The sequence below is a fragment of the Falco cherrug genome, chromosome 4 (assembly GCF_023634085.1).
Source record: "Falco cherrug isolate bFalChe1 chromosome 4, bFalChe1.pri, whole genome shotgun sequence".
Taxonomy (NCBI): domain Eukaryota; kingdom Metazoa; phylum Chordata; class Aves; order Falconiformes; family Falconidae; genus Falco; species Falco cherrug.
The window spans coordinates 36,249,782-36,273,293 of NC_073700.1; the positions used below are offsets into that span (position 1 = coordinate 36,249,782).

The 23,512-nt window shown below is 39.6% G+C and overlaps 1 long non-coding RNA gene across 2 annotated transcripts in view; it reads right to left on the minus strand.

Moving 5' to 3' along the window:
• Positions 1-16,816: 16,816 nt before the first annotated feature.
• Positions 16,817-23,512, minus strand: part of LOC114016746 (uncharacterized) — a 192,481-nt gene continuing 185,785 nt past the window's right edge. For both annotated transcript variants that reach the window (XR_008731664.1, XR_008731666.1), the window contains one exon: positions 16,817-16,918. This is a non-coding gene — a long non-coding RNA (uncharacterized LOC114016746). The remainder of the gene's footprint in view (positions 16,919-23,512) is intronic.

Sequence of the window (23,512 nt, forward strand, 5' to 3'; positions counted from 1 at the left end):
TCTGTGTCTGATCAAGGCCTCTAAGTGCTACCCACACTACAAATAGCTAATAAAAATTTAGAACAATTCCTTCTTTGGTGACAGATTGTTATCAGTGTGTTGCCAAGATAGTTTGCTGCTTTCCAATACCTCTTAGAAATAAAGGTTTTAAGCATTTTTGCTTTTCTTTCTAAGAAAAAGATGGGAGAAAAAAAAAAAAGATGAAAAGCAACAGGAGATTAGAGTTCTGGGAATCACCTTTTTCAGCCAAGTCTGTATAAAGCCTCAAAAAATACTGGGCCCTTCACACCCTGTTTACCTCCAAGAGAATGTCCCATTTACTAGACTGATGGAGAATTTGGTCTTTCAGAGCACGCACCCCTTCCCCTAGAAGCAGTGGGTAAACTCTGATCATCTGAATAGGTCTGATTTTTGCCCAGACTCCAAAACTCCTGTCTCCAAGGGCCAATAATAACAGTGATTAGTCAGAAGCCTTCCTCATATCAGAGCCCTATTTACAGAACTTAGATAAAACATTTTTAAAACAAAAGACAAGTGGTTTTCCATTTTTTGGTTGGTTAGTTTTGGTCGGGGGTTTTTTGTGGAAGTTTCTTGTTTTGGTGGTTTTGTGTCTGTTTTGTTTTGCTATTGCTTCAGGTTGATCTGGCCTTACATGAACTTACTTTCTTAACTTCAGAAATGCACTGAAACTTCATAGCATATAACTTCTGGCAAAATAACATGTGTTATCACCTCTTAGAAACAGGGATTTTGAATTCATCTGTTGCAGGAGTTTTTGGGGTGGTTCTTGTTTGTTTTTTGCACTTGCCTGCACATACAAACTCACAGGAAATTCACCCTATTGCTACTAAGGAGTACTGTCTTCTCTCTACTGTAAAAGGAATTAGCAAATTGCTTTCACATAGGGAATTCCTATAATGCAGGATAGTTTTTCTTTGCTGACCCGATTACATATAATTTATCTGACCCTATTACAAAAGGGAGGTTATTGCAAAAAACCATCAACATCTTAGGAGTTACATTGAAAGTTACATAGTTCCTGTTGATGACTTTTAGTACTTGGTATTAATTTTGCCCATTTCTTTGCAATGCATAAAATTCTGATGTATTAATTCATTCAGTCTAAAGTGTCTTCCATGCAGAAGTCTTCATGTAAAAATTGTTATTTATGAGGTGTCAAGTGAATAGTATTACAGCTGTAAGAGACTATTCGGTAGAGGCATGGGACACATTAAATTTTAAGTATCTGACATGCCTTGTTAATTAGAAATGCCAACATTTGACATTTTTATTCCCAAGGAAATAGATTTATTATAGATCCATTTAATTTTTGGTAAAAAGCTGATGCTAGGGATTCTGATTTAGTCAAAAAAGGTAGATTTCCAACCACAGCGCAGTACAGTTTCAGATCACCTTATGTTGAGCAGATAAATGAAATGGACAGAGCCAGTATATCTAAAACTCTGAGTAAGTACAGCTGTGTAAGAGAACTTATTTCCATCTACTTTCCAATTCTTCATTTCCCACCTGGGACTCTGCAAACCACTTTTTAAGCAGTTCTCCTAGCAGCTAGAAGAAAACTAATGATTTCACCACTCAGTAGACGGAGCTGTGCCAGTGACCAGCAGTTGCTTTTGTTGTTGTTGATTGCTGATTTTTTGTCAAAATAAAAAAGATAAGAAAAAACACAGAATATACACATTCCTGATTTTTAATATTATTTTTATACCTGGCAGTTCTATCTAAGAAGGGCTGTTGATGCAGCGAACAGGTTTCCTTCTACAGCTGTATAATGCCATCATAAAGGACTAATCAGACAGACTTTGGAGGTTTTTTCCCAGAAATCTTAGTATTTCCCTAGAGCAGGGTACTTAAAACATTGGAGCAAACTGCTTTAAGCATCAGTGCAAAAAACTGGAACAGCCCACTGATTTCAACCACGCTACAAATTTATTTTCTTCCCTAAACCAAACATATAACAGTGTGACATGTGGCCAACCTATAGCCTCCCAATAAATTAATCACAGTAGTTGATCAATTCACATAACCTCAGTAACAATAGTGGTTCACTTGCCAACATGGAGTTAAAGTGAGGAGGACACGGTGAGGTACATACAACTTGCCACTGACCAAAGAACCTACACCAGGACTAAGAGGGTACTTCTTGACTATTCAGGGCAGTATTTGGAGGGTTTCAGGCCAAAGTCCATCAGCAGTGGTCCTCTGAGTCTGAGTAAACAAGAGCTGGCTTATTCACATGGCTGTATCATAGTTTATATGAAACTTCATATTATTTTTCAATGTGTAACAGCAAGTTTGTGTGTTTGAGCTTCTTTGTTATTTATGTGGAACATGAATGCTTCTGCAAAACAAACACAGCAAAACCTGCTCATAATGGGCACCAAAGGGACTTCTACTTTTCAGCTCTTTGTAGCAGCTGGTTGAATAAGGCAGGGTAATTAGATTCCAGCACTCAGACAGCTGAGATTTACTGACTGTGAGAAGTAGTGCTGCACCAAGTGCAGAAAGCGACATAAATAGCTCTGGCTCAAGGGGTACCTTGGACATATTGACATTGTCTTCATGAGGTATCAGTATGCCAAGTTCCCCGTGTGCGGGAGGAACAGGGAAATCTTGTGCTGGGGTGGGGTTAGTGTACAAAGAGAGTAATGGAGTGGCAATTTGAAGCATCTGGAGCATCTCTCAGCTTGACTATACCACACAGGAAGAGAAGGTTCAAAGGAAAAGTGCAGCAAGAAGGATATAGAAGAAAAAAAAGAAAGAAAGAAAGAGATAGGGTGAGGGGAAAAGAAAACAAGAGAGAAAATAAAGAAATGAGCTAGAAGAATCTTCCAGAATTAGAAGCAAAGAACTAGTCTACAGACTCCACTTTCACCTTCTTTAAATCCAAGTTATTGCAGACTATTCTGTAAAGAACTGTTGCATTATGGCTATGTCTACACTGTAGGTTTCACCTGTCCCTACAAGTGGTTTTGCCCTGATTACATACAATCCATTAATTTATTCTTCCAGTGCTTGCTGTAATTTGAATGCTGGAGCTGTTAAATACTCTGTATTTAGAAAGAACATTCTCCCATGGTTTCCTGAGGGGGAAAATAATCCTTGGACATTTGGCACAGAAAATGTTGCAATTTACCCACAGAGACACAGGGGAGAATAGACCAAGTGACAGCACACCAGCATAGGGAACCTGTTCAGGCTCCACACCAGTCGTATGGCCTAATTGTGCAGCAGAATTACCTTTAGCTGCATCACCATGGTTATTTCCCAACAGTTCATTTTGGAAGAGGTGCAGGAAAATGTTACAAAAATAAAGCTTTGTGAGAGTCTTCCTAGACACCACTAGTAAATATCAGAAACTGCCGAAGGTAAATGGAAGATGAAGGCAATAGAGACAACAAAAGGCATAGCTTGTCTTTTTTTCCCACTGATGTTCTGAGATGCCATTTCAAAAAGGTTTATCTCAAAGCATATAGACACATGTTAGAGGCTGGGCATAATTATTTAGACTCACTGACTCACAGATATTACCTTTAACTGGTTTGTCAGTTGTCATGCACCATCTGACAATCATGCTGAAAAGAAGTACAAGCAAGACTGCACGTGTAGTTTCTAACGACAGTGCTGAATATATTGCACCCAAGTGACTGTCAAAAGCAGAAATCGAAAGAGCAGCTCTTCAGGTAGATTTTTACACTAGTAAGACCTGAAACATGAGTGCCACTCATCTATGAGACACTGGCCTTTTGGTTTACCTACCAGGATTTAAGATCAGAGACCTGCAAAGCGACCATGCCTAAGCTACAGTGCCAAGGGTATGAAGCATTCAGAACCGTTATCAGTATTTTGCTGTCAGACTATGAGGTCATATCACAGAAGTTTCTGCACAAGTCTGACCTTGACAGGCAGTTAATCAAATCTTACAGTGTGGATAGTTCAAGTCATGATGTGTTCATAAAGCTGTAGATAAACTAACCTAAAAGAGTTTGCAGACATTCTAGAGGGACAGAATCAAAATTATTTTGAAATCTGTTTATTGAAGAACTGTATCCCTTTCCATGTGCTTTGTGACAAAAACAATTAAGACTGACAGACTAGAAAATTTCTTGCTTTGCTGCAAAAATATTGATGCCCTAGTATGTGCTGAATTAAGCCCACCTGTGCAGGTATTTGTTCTGCCCCACTAGCAGGAGGTAAAATAGGGAGCCAGTGATGCGTTCTAGGCAGCACTGAACTGTATCTCAGGATATTCACATTCAATAAATACAGAGTAATTTTAATTTATTTATTTATTTTTTACAGTTAACAGATTTCTGTAGTGACAAACATTAATCTTCTTAGGAAGCACAGCAATGAAGCATTACTGCCTGCAAACAGCAAGACAACTTGAATGCTGCAGTATTCTTGGCTCCATGTAGTCACCTCAGCTATTATAAAGGACCATGCTATGGACACTTGTATAGCTATGTTCAGTCATGTTTTCTAAGCCACTTCAAAGAACTTCAGAACAAAAGAACAAATACTTCAGATAAAGTGACAAAGGACAATCCCACATATACAAGTCACATTTACAATCAAGACCTATTCTGCTACTACAGTTGTTAAGAATTGAAATCACACGGAGCAGAATATAAGTGAAGCTTTGAAGAACAAATTCCCATATAATCCTAATATAGTTTCTTGCTTTTCATATATTTCCTGAAAGAGGCTCTTGCAATATTCTTAACCATTTATTTAACACTGCAGCTATGCCTAGCCACTATGATTAAGGGAGATAAACATAGTCAGAATAATTCATCTCCACTACTTCATATAAGGAAATAAATGAAATAAAAAACCCCCACCCTGCGTTTCAAGCACATTGGCCCCTAACATACACTAAGAACTATAATTACACTTGCTTAGAATATCTTACAAAATATACTGGCTGAAATATTTCTAACTTAGGACACCAAATCGTTGAAACCAAATGCTTTGCTCAGGAAATATGTTAAATGTCTCTCCTTGAAAACAGGGCTTGAAGGTGACAAAAAGGCACCCTTTTTAGCTGAACAGTTATTCTCCTAAGTGTTTTTTATTTAAGAAATGGAAGTCAAAGTTTCTGAAAGTATGGCTGAGATAGACATACCAAATTATCACAGATAACACTTTTAAAAGCTTTGAAATGTGCCAATTGAGTTAAACTTGATTTTCTTTTTGGCTACATTTTAACTGTTCTTGTTCCAAGCTAGGGAACACTTCTAAAAGCTGCATTTTTTCATAGACTGGTCCATAAGGCTTGGGATTTACATCTGCATGGGGGGTACATGCAAGGAAGTACCTCACAGAGGATTCCCATTACGTTTTCTGTTCATGATGTTAAAAACATAAAAAAATCCACAATGACACTACTGGACTTCATAGCAAAACCAGGAAAACTGAGCTTCAAAATCATGGGTTTAAAAGCAGACATATCAAATGCACAAACAAAAATATGGGAAGTCTTGGCACACACACCACATACCTGTAAAATACTACAGAGACTTTGGAATATGTAGACCACATAGATCCTAACACCAGTAAGCAATGCAGCACCTGGTAACAGCTGTTCTACGTTACAATATGTTCTTTAAGACCATGACCGGATCAGGTAGAACCCTCTGGTGAGAAGAGGAAAATTGTTCTTCCTCTTTGAGCTACCTCATTTTCAGGGAGGAAAGTTTCAGACTGGTTTAAGGGCAGGCACAGGAAGAGGTAGAGAGCAGAAAGAGGTCAGCAAGATCTGGGAGCCTGCAGTTTATTCAAAGACCAGGAGACTACTGAGAAAAGCAGATAGACAGACGTAGTAAGGGTAACAGCAGAGTACCAGCTCTGGGGTTGACCACCAGTGTTGGATACAAAGAGCTATGAAGGAAATCCGAAAATACCACCCTTTGTAATAACTTTGGTGAGTGATACAATATAGAATAAAAACTGAAAATGTCCAAAGACATAATGGGACAGCAGAGTATCAAATTCTCACTGAACATTTGTTGGAAATGGCTGTCTGTTTCCAAAGGTTCCCCTAGAACACTTTGTCAGCCTATATTTTCAAATTAACTCTTAAAACACAATTTCTTCTTGGCACAATTTCAGATTAAAATAGGATCCATTCTATTTCAGATTGTTTCCTATCCCCACCATTTTTCTCTCTAATATTTAATCAAAATGTGAATGTTGCCATATTTCTCATGTAGCACTGTCAAGAAAGGAAAACAGAATTTGTAGCCTCAACTTTATTTTTATTTTTCTTTATACTAAGATTTCCCTATCACCAGTGATTTCACCTGTTTTGTCTCCAAAGGTATTTACTGAAAGGAAAAAAGCCTTTCTGATAGCAACTGTGACAACAAAGCATTGGTATGCATTAGAGAAGGTATGACAGCCAAAACATATGCAAGAGACTGATTCCCCCCTTCCTCCCATAGGTATCCAGCCATTCTTGTTGCAGAGCTTGAGCCCGGCTACAATAGTGCCAAGTTTTAACTACAAATGAATTCTTTCTGATGTATTTCTCAATGTAATTTCTAGACATATTTATTGCAAATCTAATTCCCAAAGGAGCTCAAGCACTCTGTAAACAAAAGGACTGCACCTCAACAGACTCTTAACTTTTGGAGTAAGAGGCAAGTAAATACTTAGCAGCAGGCGGCAACAGTAAAGGTAATTTGGGACCAGTACCTATCAGAAAGAGGTCTCCAATATATGTAACTTCATCAAAATGTAATTCAACTACCAGGATACGAGCCATGAATTCTATGCTGTCATACTTCAGCAGTTCTTGACAGACATTTTGTAAAACTGAAGTTTCACAGTATGAGTTGTTGAGTTTAATGTGTTAAACACATACAGCACCACGTGTCTTACCTGAACTCAATTAGAGATAGCTTACATTGTCACACTTTTGCCATATAAGCATGCCAGGTTCATACACATAGCATGATTTAAGAAAGGTCAAGCTTGTTGCAAGAAGTTTACCATGTTTGAATATAATTACACATTTTTAAGAAACACTTAATACTCCTAGTCTCCTAACATGTGAAGATAGATCTTGCTCTAGCATTCAGTGAGCACCAACTCCAAGTAAGAATATCAACCAGCTAAACAAAACATGGCTGCTCTTTTAATATGAGCTTTGGCCTTTTTCCACAGTGAGATATTCAATATTCAATGCAACAAACCGTGCTGTCTCCAACTTACAGGTATTATTAACAGTTGAACTATCACAAGGTACCTTTGGACGGGTTTATAAAGACAGGCTGCATAAAAATTCACAAGCTGTTTTCAAATATAAGCAACAACAGAAGTCCTTGCAAAATAACAAGTTAAATAAGGAGATTCTTCCAGTTACATGGTTGGCTTTTTTTTAAAAAAAATAAATAAATATCATTCCCTGTATCTCATTTCAGTTCAAGAGAAATTAAAATTCTTTTACCTGGGTATTTGTTTTGCATTGTTCTTCCTTGCTCCCAATGTCACTGCCTCCCATGAAGGACTTTTTGCAAGAACCATTCAGGAACAGGAAATAGAGTCCTAGTGATACCAAAAGTAAATAAATTGAACAATTTATTATTTAAGGTAATGAATTTGTGTTATATTCTGATAATGCATGATTATGTGCTCCCCCTCCCCTCACCCCAAACCTGATCTTTATTTCCTGTAACTCTGCTCAACTGATAACCACCAGCAGTGGAGCAGAGGTGGTAATAGATGAGTCTGTCTGTGATGGCTGCATCAGGCTCAAAGTAGATTTTGGGGAGACAGGCAACACCACAATATCCAAGGGCTAATTTGAGCAACACAGCCAGTTAACCACAGTATTCATTAAGGTTCAACTCCAGCCAAGTTTGGAAGAAGCTAACATCTATAGTCAGTATGCACATATGACTATGAGCTAATTGTCTTGCTCCATAAGCAGCCGACAGCCCAGGGCCCACTGAGCTATCCTGCACAGCAGCAGGCTGTGTGCCAGGATCTCCCCTTGAGTAGAGACACCTCTCAAGGTTACTTCTCAAGGTTGAGAGAATCCTTATCGCGTCAGACACTTGATAAGTGAATTGGGAAGAGACACACTGAAACTCTGAAACCTTAGCTAAATGATACAAAGGATTGATCGTGCACATATAATCTTTTAGATGTAAACCATTGACCAAGTCTAGGACAATGTCTAGATCCAGCCACACTTATACTCCCCGCTTTTGGAACACAAGGAAGTTCCTTTTCATGACTCAACAGGAGGGTCTCTCTGACAGTTTTGTCTGATCCTGTCCTCTATGCAGTAAATAATCAAGTGTATCTTGCAATAGAATCTTGTTAAACTGCTGTTGCATTTATTACCAGATTTTGTAATTTGCTGGTTTATATTAATAAACGTATTGCTACTTCTCTCTTATGAGTGAATTGCATCACTTCTTCCACAATATAATGTAATTTAAAAAAAAAAACCAAGAGAAAAGTATCCTGGAGGATACTCGAAATATGTCATATCAGATTAAATCTAAATGGAAAACCTACTCTTCTGCTTTCTAAATGCAGAATGATTCCATGCCAAAAGTGTACATTCCTTCAAAGGAAAAAAGCTGACGCAGGGGACCTAAGATACCAACAGATAGAGGGAACAGAAAATTAAAGATTTACAGATTAATGAAGATTGGGAAGTGTAATTTGGATGATAGAGTATCTTTGGGATTTTCATGAAAAGAAACATAAGGAACATATGGACAACCAGTGTCAGATTAACATCTAGATATGATTGGATCACTGAATACTCCTGCATCTTTCAATACTATTTCCATCACACTATGCCCAAGAGGTACTTTCCAAATAATTCCTATTAGAGAATGAACTAATTAACTGAGCAGAAAGACATTCAGAAACTCCTGTCAGTATAAGTCAATGATTAAATCTGGCACATGGCTTTTAACGTTTTTTGAAAAATAGTGAGGTAAGTTTTTAAATTAGTGTAGCTTTAGTAGAGATTTAAAGATTTCAAAGACTTTCTAACAGTCTAATAACTGTTTCAAATCTTCAGTAAAAGGTTATTTGATAACAGATGTTAGTCTCCTTTGTTTTTAAATCCAAAAGCAAGGAAGAATACCTTCCAAAACAGCCCTATTTACAACTTTGTCTCAAGGGAGAAGGAAAAAAACCCAAACTGTACTTCAATAAAAAGTAATAAAGAAAAACAGTTTCCTATTCACAGGAGCCAATTATGTTTACAAAAAAAAAAAAAAAAAAAAAAGAAGAAAAAGGAAGAAAAATTCAGAAATTACTTTCAGTAAAACGCGAATAGTAGCAGAGGGAGATAAATAAAAACCCAACAGAATTGCTTGGTGTGATTTTGCAATCACAGCTTCCAGAAGCACAGAGCTGAAAAAGAATAAAAAGTAAGTTGCTTTCCAATAACGTGGAAATAATAACGTTACAACTAGCCAGTCAACACAGGCAGAAAATGGGTAACTAGAGGAGAGTGACAGAACCAGCTTTTAATGACAGTGATAAAAAGGACATAAAAAGGAGCAGAAAACACTGATGCAAACAAGTATTTGTAAATACCAGATAAAGAACAGCTGAAGGCAATAACTCAGGCTATAACATGGCTGATAAAGCAGCCTTGCAACATTCTAATCACCTACAGTCCCAGGACTCCTTTTTTTGTGAGGAGCAAATAACTCATTGTTTTGATAGAGCAGTAAATTTCATGCATAACTTTGAAGTGTTGAAATAAGATGCATCCCTTAGGAAAGCAGACTGTTTCCAAGTAATTGAGAAATGGACATTGGAAATGGAATTACAATGCAGTTTGGATAGAACAATTCCCGTACGGACAGATTCCTGCCGAGCAGGACGTCCTTATTATTACACTCCTTTTAGTGCCCAGAAGCAGCATTACTTCTACTGTTCCACTCTGCACTGGTAATTTCTGATCATTCCAACTCATCTATGTGGGAAGAGGGGATGTAACCTAACAAAATAACAATCAGGTACAGGTTATAAGAAAGGAGGTACAGGCTTTATAGAAATCTCCCACAGCCACCTACACGTGCATGTAGACTTCAACACAAACTTTGACAGAGGATTGCCAGAAGGCATTTTAGCATCTTTCTTCCTCCCTAAAAACCAGGCAAGTATCAAACAGGTTTCACATATAACTGAGCCCCCACCCATACACTTTGTCAAATAATCCCCCCTGAACCCACCTAAAGGGCACAAAGATCTAGCTAATAAGAGTATGACCAAAGCCCAGAAAGAAATGTCACTTCAATATGATTAAAAACTGTCTTTAAGCATTTGTCTTCATTGCATTTAAGCAATTGTGAAGTAGAAATAAATATGTGGAATGGACCTTGGGCAAATAATAAATTCAACAACAATGGAGCCTCAGAATGCAGATGGATGACATAAATGTGTTAGAAACAAATTGCACCCAAAAAAATAATTGAACATTAGTCTTTGTATAATTAATTTGTTAATAGCTGACATTAATTGTACCTTTCCTTTCAGATTTCTGTGAAGGTATTCTTAATCTCATAGTTTTTAATTTGCCTGAAGCCTTGTGAGGAAGCAGCATGTGCAATAACACAGGGCAATGCTTCCCATAGCTCCCTGCTGTTACATTCTAAACGACTCCTCTTTGTACAGACTGATGTCTCTTTTCTATACATCTGTGTTAGAAGTAGAGCCTTTACACTTGCTAAAGGCTTCTGTCATCTACATACTATATACAACATGTTAAAGCTCGCATCAGGAAAGAATCAGAATTCATAGCTTTGAGAAGGCATTCTAGGTTTTGCTATACATAAAAATATCCCTGCATACTCCCATTAACAATAACAAAAGATCCAAGTATGAGTCTCCTCTCTGAGCATTCTGTTCTAAAATTGTCCCAGATCCTGACAAACAGCATGCAATTAAACAAACAGGATCAGAAGAAGAGCAGAACAGGAATCAGATTTCTAAACCTCTCTGGAGGGTGCCACATCTGCACACATGTTGATAGGACTATTCCCTTTGGTGATTATAGTGCAAACTGTTCATAACATTTCTAGACTAATAAAAATCGCACCTGAATAGAGCTTCACCCAGTGAAAGCCTAGAAGTTCTTTACACACAAACTTCCCTTTCCATAAAAGAGCTTCCTAACTGTTTCTACTGACTTGTTTGGTGTCTTTTTTTTTTTTTTCTTTTTTAAGGTTTATGCGACTGTAATATTTTTGGTATACATCTGAAAAAAGTGCATCAAACATTAAAGATGGCAAAGGATTAAGTTTTACCAGCTAGAGTTATGTGATATTTTGGTCACCCCACAACTCTTTATAAATTGACAATCATTCTCACCCTTATAAATACAGTCTTTTGTTTCCTCAGTTGTAATTAATTTTAAGAGAAGTCAAGCAAAACACAATTAGCTGACATTAAGTAAATTTTAGGGACTCATTAACTTGTCATTCTGTATGAATTTTGGTTCTTGACTGTACGTAGTGAAACTGAGGAAAAAATCCAACAACCTATAGGAGCACGTCTGCAAATTTTAAGTCTTATTAAACATCAATTGCTTACTAGAAGTCCTAAAACATAGCAGCAGAATTTCCTCATCTTGAATCATTTTGGCTGGTAGAAAAATTTGGACACAGCATCTACTGTTGTTCTACAAGGAAGAAAATATTGTTTCATAGTGTGTTGTGTGTGATTAAGTGTTCATGGTTATCTTCTGTATTCTTCTGTAAGATTCCAGCCAATCCTGCCAAGGGGCTCCCCTACCTACTTGCCACTAGGCAGATAGAGGGGTCCTAAGAGACAGGGAGGAATGGAAACAGGTCCCTGCTCAGGGCAGCAGGCAAATCACCTCCCAGCCTACTTCACCTTCCCAGGTACCCCGATGCAACATGTATGCAGCTCTGGAACCTGAGGGCCAGGAAAATGATGATCTGAATGAAAACCAATCCAGGCTGGAGGATTTGCCTAGGGAGAGAGTCAGTTACCTCTACGCATCATGACCAGCTCTGCTAGGAAACACAGAAATGGGGGTGTCATTGGTGACTCCACTCACAGAAGCGGAGGGCCCGACATGCTGACCAGCCCCAGCCCCCAGGGAAGTCTGCTGCCTCCCTAGGGCCTGGGTAAGGGATGTTACTAGAAACTCCCTTGTCTGGTACAGCCCACCGCATATTACCCATTGCTGGTCTTCCAAGTGGGAAATGACGAAGCCCAAACAAGAACCTAGGTCAGGAGTTTGCAGGGCTCATTGAGAGAGCTTTCGAGTCAAAGAGGGAAGGGAATAAAATGAAGCACGTTACGGAGGAGCATGCCAGGGTTGGAGGCAAGAGGGACAGCACAGCTGAAGTGCATCTGTGCCAGTGCCCGAAGCGTGGGCAACAATCAGGAGGAGCTGGAAGCCATTGTGCAGCAGGAAGACTGTGACATACTCGCCATTCACAGAAACACGGTAGGATAACTCGCATGACTGGAGTGCTGCAATGGATGGCTACAGACTCTCCAAAAGGGACAGGCAAGGAAGGAGAGGCAGTGGGGTAGCTCTGCGTGTCAGGGACTGTTCCGACTGCCTAGAGCTGAATGATGGTGACAGCAGGGTTGAGTGTTTAGGAGGAGGGCCAACAAGGCAGATATCCTGGTGGGAGTCTGTCACAGACCACCCAGCCAGGATGAAGAGACAGATGAAGCATTCCACAAGCAGCTGGGAGAAGTCTCAAGGTCACTAGCCCTTGTTCTCATGGGGGACTTCAGCCTACCAGATCCCTGCTGGAAATAAAACACAGTGGAGAGGAGAGTCTAGGAAGTTCCTGGAGTGTGTGGAAAATCACTTCCTGCCACAGCTGGCGAGTGAGCCAGCCAGAGGAGATGCCCCACTGGACCTGCTGTTTACAGACAGGGAAGGACTGCTGGGTTATGTGATGGTTGGAGGATGGGCATCGAAATCACGAGACGATAGAATATTCGATACTTAAGAGAAGAAAGGAGCGGGGTCAGCAGAGCTGTTCCCTTGGATTTCTGGAGGGCTGACTCTGGCCTGGTCAAGAGCCTGGTTGACGGAGTCCCTTGGGAGAAAGTCCTGAAGGGCCAAGGGGTCCAGGAAGGCTGGACGGTCTTCAGCAAGGTAGTCTCAAAAGCACAGGAGCAGGCCATCCCCATGTGCCGAAAGACAAGCTGGTGGGGAAGAAGATGGGCCTGGCTGAACAGAGAGCTTTGGCTGGAACTCAGAGGAAAAGGAGAGTTTACCTCCTCTGGAAGCAAGGGCAGGCAACTCTGGAGGACTATAAAGAAGTTGTAAGGTTGTCCAGAGCAAAGATTAGAGAGGCAAAAGCCCAGCTAGAACTCTTTGGCCACACTGCCATAAAAGATAACAAAAAAATGTTTTTACAAAGGCATTAGAAACAAAAGGAGAGGGAAATATCTTCATGCTTTATTGGATGTGGTGGAAAACAGCCACAAAGAATGAGGAAAAGGCTGAGGTACTTAATGCTTTCTTTGCCTCAGTCTTTAATAGCAAGACCAATTGCCTCCAGGGTACTCAGCTGTGGATAACTGGCTAGCTGAAAAAGTTCACATAAACATAGTCCAGCTGGCTGGACAAAAATGCACATCCCTCTCAGCTTATCTGAAGTAAAGCAAAAATACACTATCCTTGGCTGTTCTTGTTACACGGTAACAGGAAGATCGCGGTGGGAAAAGAATGTTGCAGGTGGGAACAGATAACTACAGAAGAGAAACTAGGGGCGGGCTTGATATTTAGGCAACTAACCAATAATGAGCTTAACTTTTGTAATATGTATGAGCTAATTATAACAAGGTATAAAAGATGACTGTAAGGCACAATAAATGAAGTCTGCTGATGACTCATATTGAGTGACTGTGTCTTCCCTCCGTCGCAACACTCAGCCCCCTGAGCTGGAAGACAGGGACAAGGAGGAGCCATATGAAGTCTCCACAATCCAGTCACAGCTGCCTGACAGGAGGCTGTAGCCAGGTGGGGGTTGGTCTCTTCTCCCAGAAAACAAGCAACAGGACAAGAGGAAATGGCCTTAAGCTGTGCCAGGGGAGGATTGGGTCGGATATTAGGAAAAACGTCTTCCCTGAAAGGGTGGTGAAGCATTGGAACAGGCTGCCCAGGGAGGTGGTGGAATTACCATCCCTGGAGAGTTTTAAAAAACGCATAGATGTGGTGCTTAGTGACATGGTTTAGTGATGGACTTGGCAGTGCTGGGCTAATGGCTGGACTTGATGATCTCAAAGGTCTTTTCCAATTGAAATGATTCTATGTTCTATGATTCTAATTTAGTGTGGTAGTAAGTCTCCTGCCGAAAATGCAAATGGAAAAAGAGCTGTAACCTATGAAGCTTTTCCCCACTGGTACTCATTAGGCTCTAACTGAAGAAAAGTAAGTTGAGGGAACCCACAACTCCTCTCAAATTCCAAAGCAAAACCTGAAAATTGGGCAGGTACCAAGCCTTAACCTGCTGAGCTCTCTGCATCTTTGAAGGTACAAGTGTTCCCCTGTGCAGGGGCAGGAACCCACCCCATTTGCACATCTTTTTGAAACTGTCCAACTCAAATATTTCCATTGGGTACCCACCACTCAATCCAAGTAATATTTTTTCCCTTCCTCTAATTAACCACAATTTACTGGTTCAGTTGAATTTACATTTTCCCCAGGCTCTTGAGAAGTGAAGATTTGAATATTGCTGTTGCCACGAATCGGTTTGCCTTAGTTACTCTTTAGTTGGGGCTTGCTTTATTTGTGAAGGATTTATGGGGATAAGAGGTACACAGTGAATATTCCTTTACCCATTGGAGCTGGGTTCTGTCATAATATTTAAATCTGGGGCACATATTTCAGGCATATATACAAATTTTATTAAATTTATGTACTTTGTCAAGCATTTAGAGGCACAAATCAAGCTTAAAATTACTAATGTAAGTGCTAGATGATTATTTAATCTCTTATCTATAAAACATGCAGTTTATTTTTGATATCTAATCTTCATGGCTTTAAAGAGACACAGAGCAAAATAAGCGACATATCACCCATTTGATTAGCAAGCTATTTCATCATTGGATGCACACATTTTTTCATCCCGTTTTAGAATATGGAAGTAGACCATAGCAACGTTGTTTTCCTACTGGTTTCTTACTGATCTAATACACATGGTCTTATTTCTAAACACTCTCTTAATGGAGTTCACGTCTTTTTGTACAGCAATGTTAAGAGATTATCTAAAGCAAAACAGTAAAAGGACTTGAAGTAGTGGGTTGAAATCCCAGAGAAAGTTTTTAAAATAAGGTTGATGGGGGGGGGGGGGGGCGCGAATCTCTTTTTCTTACGCTGTCTGCTATAGCTGGGGGAAAAATCCAAAACCTAGATATGAAGTATTAAAGTTCTTTTGAAGTCATAACACAGCTGCATACAGGACTATTCTCTGATTTCACATCAGTGTCTGCATGAGGCTTCTCCTCTCTGTGGAATGCAGGTCTCCTCCACCCTTGTAATGACAAAGTTAATTTTCAGATCTTTTACTGTTTCAGTTACTTGAAAGTTTACAGCTATACTAAAATTTCTCCTAGTATTGGCCAGCAACACTAAAATGTTAATTGCTTATAAAAATCATTAACCTAAAGAATAAACTTCTAACATTAATTCTCATCACCTGTACTTCATAGGTATTTGATTAAAACCAAAAACCAAACACTAGAATCAAATTTTATCCTAAGAATTGTGCCAAAAAGAAGGAACTATAATCACTGAGTTGCAAAAAAAAAAAAAAAAGTTTGAATGTTTTCAGAGGCATAGGCCTAAGTCACTTAAGCATTTAATTCCTATTGATCTTAATGGAACTCAGGCACCTCTATTCCTTCATGCATCCGAGACTTGCATTCTTAAGGCCTTTCAATCATGGTGAAATAACATACCCCATCGTTTGCTAAATAAGTTCACTCTAGGTCGTATTTATGTCAGCTTTCATATGGGCAATGCTAGCAAAGAGAACAGCAATCATTTTCATGTAGCTTGGGGCTTGAAACAAGCTCTCACTTATACAGGAGTAAATTCAGGGTAATTCCATTTACTGCATTTGATTGGATCTGGCCTCTTGCCTCTGACACTGCCTGTGGTAAAAAAACTGTACTGTAACATTTTTCCCCCTCCAAAATAAGACTGCATTTAAAGTAGAATGCTTACCAAGAGGAATGTCAAGTTTCTGCACCACTTACAGGAGATTGCTAGCCTCTCTATATGTTTTTTAAGCACAAGCAACCAAAATCATTTTTTTTTAAAACAAGAGGGGGGAAATCATGCAGACATAACTGCTACAAAATCCCTTCCCCTTACACACACAATTACTTCCTGCTCCTTACCCCCCAAAAAAGAAAGTGGAAGTCTAAACACACAAGATGCCTGTAGTTATGTCACTGCATAAACCATATTGACAAGGACAGAATGATCTGTGCTAAAGATTAGTAGTTCAGAGAAAAACTTAAGTCAGATACCTAAACATCTTTTCTGTCATAGTAAATTATTTTTACTTTTTTGTTTGCTCTGACCTGACTATTCCTAGCAGTAGCCTGCCAGGCAGTAGCAGGTGTACAGCTGCCACTGTGCCAGGTAAATATCACTGAAAAGGGGAGCCAATTTTAAGCACCTATAAAACACTTTCTATCACCTCCTTAGGAGAGTTTCATGTTTGGCATATCTTTGCATCACTACTCTTGAAAATTTTGGCTTTTCTAATTAAATATACAAATATTCCATAACAACTTACAGTTCCCTGTGATAATTATTCTTTCCACTGGAAATTATGGCAACTGGAATCCTCTGCACCACAGCACATACTGTGTACGCCAAGAAAGAAATCAAAGTGTGTCATCACTGTTGATAGAAGGATAAATATAGTTGAAGTCAGATTAATATTTCCAAGATTACTCATTTCTACTTCAAAAGAGAAGCAAAGATCATGTGCAAAATGACAGCTACCCATCTGGGACTAGAAGAGTCACCATATGGATGTATTTTTGCTAATTATAGATAATTTTTTTGAAATAGGGGATTTAAAAGTAGGGATCTGTCAGTTCAAAAATATACTTCCTCTCCTCCCTCATTCAGGCAGTGCTTTGGTGCTGGCTAATCAATTAAGCAGAGCATTGAATCACATAGATTTGCTTCACCTTTAAGAAGGCAGTTTTCTCCTACTTCATGTAATATGCAGTTACACTTGTAGCTTAATTAAAGAAAATTTGTTACAAAGATGCCTGCTTTTTTTTCAGCTCAGAGGAACCTCTATGATCTTTTAGCCCAATGGGCCACGTATCAGAGGCCATGAGACTGCTTCACATATGCTATCTCTACTTGAACTACAGCATATACTCCTGAAAGACATCCCAAGTGGATTAAAAGATGTTTCAATAACATAATTATCATCCAAGGTAAGTTTTTAAAAGAGCTATTAATTTACATAAATGTTTAAGTATGTATTCCTAACATTGTGCAAGTTGTTTCTTCTTCCACTATAAGATTATTTTTTTGTTCTAATTTGTCTGCTGAACTGATTAATTCTCTACCAAAATCGTGAATTGGTTGCATGTATTTATAGACCAATCACATTGTTCTTCAGCCTTTGCTTTGATACACTAATAGAGTGGGCTTCTTGACCTTGGGAGGTGTTTTCCATATTTTAAGTCAGAAAAAAAGAGCTCCTCTAAACCCTGCAGCTTTTGGCCTCCTTCTAGAACACTAGATGATACTCCAACAGCAATTATATCAGTGCCACATGCAGAGGCTGTGCAGTCTTTTCATGCCTGCTTAGCATTTTATAGCATTTATACATGGATTGCATTAGCCTTTTTGTCACTACAGCAGAAATTAACTTCAGCACATAAAGGCAGCTGATGTGAAGAAAACTGCATCCTTAAACAATGGGGAGAAACAGGCTTATTCTAGGAGACCACTGAGAGCATTCATAGTATGCTCATGACCCCTGATAGTTTTCTTCCTCCACTCTGTTAAGTACACTAAAGATTAGACACAAAAAGTACACTGGATACCACCCCTCTCTCCCAAATGTGTTAAAGGTGAGGAGGGGTGTGGGAAAGAGTTAAAAAAATACAGATGAGTTCTGACCAGCTGCTGTGCTTTTCACTCCTCTGTAGAGGAGTTTAAGACACATCATAGCATCTTCAGCTGTACTTTACCCGTACAAACCCAGTATGAGTTCTGGTTAATGTACAAGTCAACATACCGGAGACTTTTTTTTCATACTTTTCTTCTCCTGTCCTGGTACAGTCCTGCATTCTGTCCATCATTAAACCAAGCACCTATCACCGTTATGCACAGAATTAGTCCTTGTACCTGCTTTAGACACCTGAGTATCTACTTCCTGAAGATGGCCAACAGTCATCTTTGACATCTATACATCAGAGAGACTAAGGATGAAAAGGCAGATGGAAATGGTAATCGCACCTGATCCATTTAGTCTACTACTTAAAACACAATTACACCTTGCAGAATTCCCGATTGTCTCAGGAGCCAGTGCTTCCAGGGAAGCTGCTTTCAGGAGCTGCTGAGCAAGGGCCTATATTCCAGGTTCTGCCATTACCTTCCCTTACAGCCCGGTGTGTGTGTGTGTAAGTAGAGATAACCACAAGAAATCAATTCCTTTACTTACATGACTGTTAATACAGGTGAAAATGATCTAGCACAATGACTGTCTCTAAAGTAACATAATTCTCAAATGGAGCATTAGTTAAATAATCCCTTACCCTGAATATGAATCATATCCAATCAAGGAGCTACAGCATTTTTTCCTCCAACCAAAATGCTTCACCATTTAACTAAGAGAGTCAGCTCTCCGCTCGTTACTGAGGCTTTACTTCCAGTCATGTTGTTATGAAAAACTTCATAGTTTATGCTTTACCCATCCGTGAAACTGGAAGTTTAACCATGCATAAAAGCCTTTTGACTGTTGCAGTCACACTCCCAAATGAAGCGCGTCCACTCCCACGCAGACCACAACCTGCAAAACCATCTTACACCACTTCAGTCCCCATTACCTTCAAGTTTTCCTCATCTTATTCTGGAGTTTTCCATACTTGCTTTCAAGAAGTAAAATTACAGCACACAAATGATTTAGTCGTTCAGCTAAACCAAAGAGCCTATGCTTTCCTAGAGAAAATGCAGGAAGCTAGTCAGCCTTCTGAAGGATCACCTAAAACTCAGCTTTAAACTCAATCTAACATCCATCCTATGGACAAAAGCAGTAGTTCTCCTCAGCAAAATGAAGGTAAAACAGGGCACTAAAATTCTAGGCCTGTGTTCTGAGCTTTTTGCTTTCAAACACAAAACTAACTTGCATCTGCCCCAGTCACTCTCCTCACACCGCCTCGGCAGACATCTTAGATCACAAGCCCCTACTGCACTCACACTCCAGCCGATATCCCAAGGAAGGGCATTTCCCTCCCTTCATGCCCTGAAAAAATACCAAGCATTCCTTCCATTATAGCCCTCTATTTATCCTAGTCTCAGTCTCTAGTAACACCCCAGCCCTTTTACATGCTTCAAAGATCACTCACAGACAAAGCAGTTCGCTCCCTCAGCACCACACACAGCACAGCCTCTGCGGCCCAACGGCAGACAATCCCCTCTGAAGCCCACAGTCATCAGGCACCAGGCCATAGGCAACTTCTCTCAAAAATGGCTTGTTTGTCCTGAGGCAGGCTCCAGCTTCTCCAGGCTGACCTCTTCCATGCCCTTGGAGACATGGAGACAACCTCCTGCCCCGCTGCCTCACCTCAACTGCCCACAGGTGCTGCTGCCAGCCCAGGGCCCCTCGGGGCAGCCAGCACCTGCCCGCCTGCACCTGTGCCTCATCCCCCCTCACCTGCGGCTTCTAGAATTTTCTTTTGAAGACTCAAATTAAATCGAGGCCTCCTTATTTGTACAAAAAGGTCAACCAAAACAAAAAAAAAATGCAGGGGGGAAGGTAAATTTAGGAGTTGTGTTGTAGCATTGAGTTTTTAAATGCCTAGCTGTGAATTGGGACTGGAAACTGTAGTGAGAGGCACAGAAGGGTACAGGCCTCGCAACAAGATCCTTAACTGTTAGTACCATGATCAAAGAGCTGCCTAAAGGCAGCGGGAACAGAAGCATTCAGGATAAGCTCCTGAAAAGCTTACCTTTCATGAGAGTCAATAGTTTATGTGCAACTGAAAGGCAGCATCTGCTTCCACTTGAAGTTTGCAAGGCTGAACTTGAAAGAATTTAAAGGCTTTTGCTTTAAAAATCTGTGGTTGCCGTCTCTGCCCTGTTGTGTTCAGTACAGCACTAATCTGGAATAAGGGAGTCAAAGTCAAGTCTCTGGCTTATTTGAAGAAGAAACAGTAAAAACTCCCTTTTCTCACCTTTCTGGAGAGCAAACTATTTTCACAACACATCTAGGCCTTTCTTTACCCCTTCCATCAGAGCCATACCACTCTACAGAGGGCAACAGCAGATGTATGGGAAGGGGAGCAGAACCCTGCCCAAAGGACAGGGAGTGTGCTTTGCGCTGGGGGGGGGTGGGACAGAAACTGCTTCAGACAGCACAAACATCTGTATCCCCCATTCTGGATCTTTAAACCAGATGACTATAGAGTGGATCAGGCTTTAAAGGAATTACCTCCAAAATTTACAAGCATTTTAGTACAATGTCAATTATTTTATTGGGGTTTTTTTGTCAACTGTTGCATATTACAAACTAACTTGTGGGATGCTAACATCCCATTTATGTATTTCCCAGAGATGCATATTTCCCAGAGGTGTCAATGTGTTATAACACGAATCAGGTTACCTCCTCACTCTGTTTTCACCAGGCTTAGTTTGCTTAGGATGCCTTCTTTTGCATTCAGCTGGAGGACCATTAGGGCTAAGGAAGAAATTTCACGTGAAGTTTCTACTAAAGAGAAAACCTCTCCTAATTCCCTATGCTGTCCTCTGCCTTAACATGAAACTTGGGGGAAGAAAGGAGGAAATCCCTTAGAATAAAAAAATGAGACTTTAGCCTGTCTGCTGATAAAAGTATTGGTATAGATGGAGTTAAGGGATTGGCACAATCAAGTTGTTTATCTGCTGAAAATATGAAGCACAATGTGAATCATTACAATTCTAAAGAAAATAAGATATATTTGAAAATGAACAACAGCATATGCTTATACTTCCTTAAAATTAGCTTCAGGCCACTTGTTTGTGTCCCATGATAATACCAAGCATGAAACAAAAGAAGAAAGTTTCTATATGGTGAATTTCGTTTAGAAGTGAGTCCAGAAGTACGTGGGTACCAAATGAGCACTGCTCAGGAGAAAATGCCTCCAAGGTTTGGTTCTACCAGAATGGCCAGTAATGCAGCCACCTAAATACACTAACTAAAATGTTTGGTGTTTTGAATGTAGATCTTTCCTATGTAAGGAGCAAGTAATGTGAATTTAGGTCCTTTTGCTACAGTGCTAACTTTCCAAATATTTGCAGATGTATGTTGGAGAATAGGGTGTAATGTAAAAGTCTGTCCATCCATCAAGATGGTTTAGCATAAAGATACCTCAGAACAAATGGCATGTCATGCATAGTGGGGGGTGTTTTATGTGTGTGTTGTCAGTGTACAAAATTTTAATCATAGAGAAACCATGCGTTCTGATATACTGACCCAGATGAAAGCAATTAACAGACGTACACCCTGTTCAGCATGTTATTACACTACAGGATTAATGCTATTATGCATATCTACATCTAAGGCAAAAAATGTTTGCAAGCAACTACAAAACAAAATCATCAAATCCTGAAAAAAATGTTAGAATATGAGCCCAGATGAAAGTCAATATACTTTATGTGAAAAAACTTTATTAAAGTCATGAATTCATAGCATGTTTCTTTGCCTTAGCACAGGCTAAGAAATATCAAAGTATTTAGAAAATTTAACTTCAACAACAAATAGATTTTTCTTTCATAAAACTTTAGTTAGTAAAGGTGCTCTACATTTAGCAAAACACTCAAATGTACTGTGGGTATCTTATAAGCAGCTTCTTTCTTACACCATGCATCGTGCCATATGTCATCTGTACTAAGTACCACCTCTAACCTGTATTACAACAATGATTTTGCTAGTAGATTATTCTCATTACTTTGGGGTTTCTTAACTTCAGTATTAAACAATGTAAAGGAAAGGGAAGAGCTTTGCCTGCATAGAAAGAAGTATTTATTTCTCTGTTCACTATAAGTAAGATTTTGATAAGTTTTGTAAGATGAAAGGTTTTATCTTCTCTTTAGTAGGACATTCTTCTGCAGGCAACATTCTCAAGTTTTATGTTTATACCAAGTACAAGAAATCTTATGTTGCACCATATATGTCCAATGTGATTTGCAGACCTGTAAAGTCACAAAATGAAAAATAATGCACCTGACTGGCTGAACAACAGGTATTACCTCCAGGCATTGTGATTGTTTGCACAGCAAAGAAAAAATAAAAAATCAGGGCAAGTTGGCAGCTCAGAAGCCTCCTTTGCACTCTGTGGAGACTGGGCTGGCATGGATCAAGAAGGGGTGGCCTAAGACCTGTCCCTTGTGTAGAGCCAACACAAGCAGGGCTGCTGCTGAGGTGATAAAGGTTCCAATGTGGCAGTACCTTAAAAATGTGCTAACTCCAGCTACCACAGGAAATATCACATGTCAGCAAGCATAAGGTGCTTGTAGGAGGGCTGTCAAATGAAGGCTTCTCATTAATCTCTTACAGATGAATGATGCTTTTGCTATAGTCTCACACAGCTGTTTAAGGACCCAACTCACCTCATGTTTATTATCCAGAGTACAAGAACCTGCACTGAGAGCAGAGAAGCTGCCAACTAGAGATGCACTCCCTCTCTCCTCAGTGGATTATGCCTTGATCTTCTCTAGAATAGCTAGAGGAGAAGAGGAAACTTCACGGAGGGAACAGATTTCTATGCAGTAACCTAGAATTTTATAGTTCAAATAAGTATTCAGCCCAGCTTCTAGAAAAATATAAATGCTAGTCTCAGTAAGTAGTGATTAAGCTTTTAAGAACTACGAGAGCTTTAACTGCGTTTCATGGGATTTTTGTGTGCAAAAGTATTATGACAATTAACAGTTTCTAGCTTCAAGCCATGGCTGTGTGTGGCAACTTCTCTGATGACCAGATTCCAGTCAAACAGTCTACAGACAGTCCACTGAACAGAAGGTTGAATTCTAGTATAAGGCACTGCCAAGGCTTAGTCATGAGATCAGAACCCCTTCCTGCTCTTGTACTGATGAAAAATATATTGGGAAATATAATATGTATTAATTTATGATCTCTGCTTTCACCTGAACCTCATGACACTGTGTGCATTACTCAGGGGTGAGCACAGTAACAATGACACAGTTACAATAGGACAAATTTTGAAAAACTTACTTGTGCTGCTTAATATTGTACTAGAGAACTAAGAA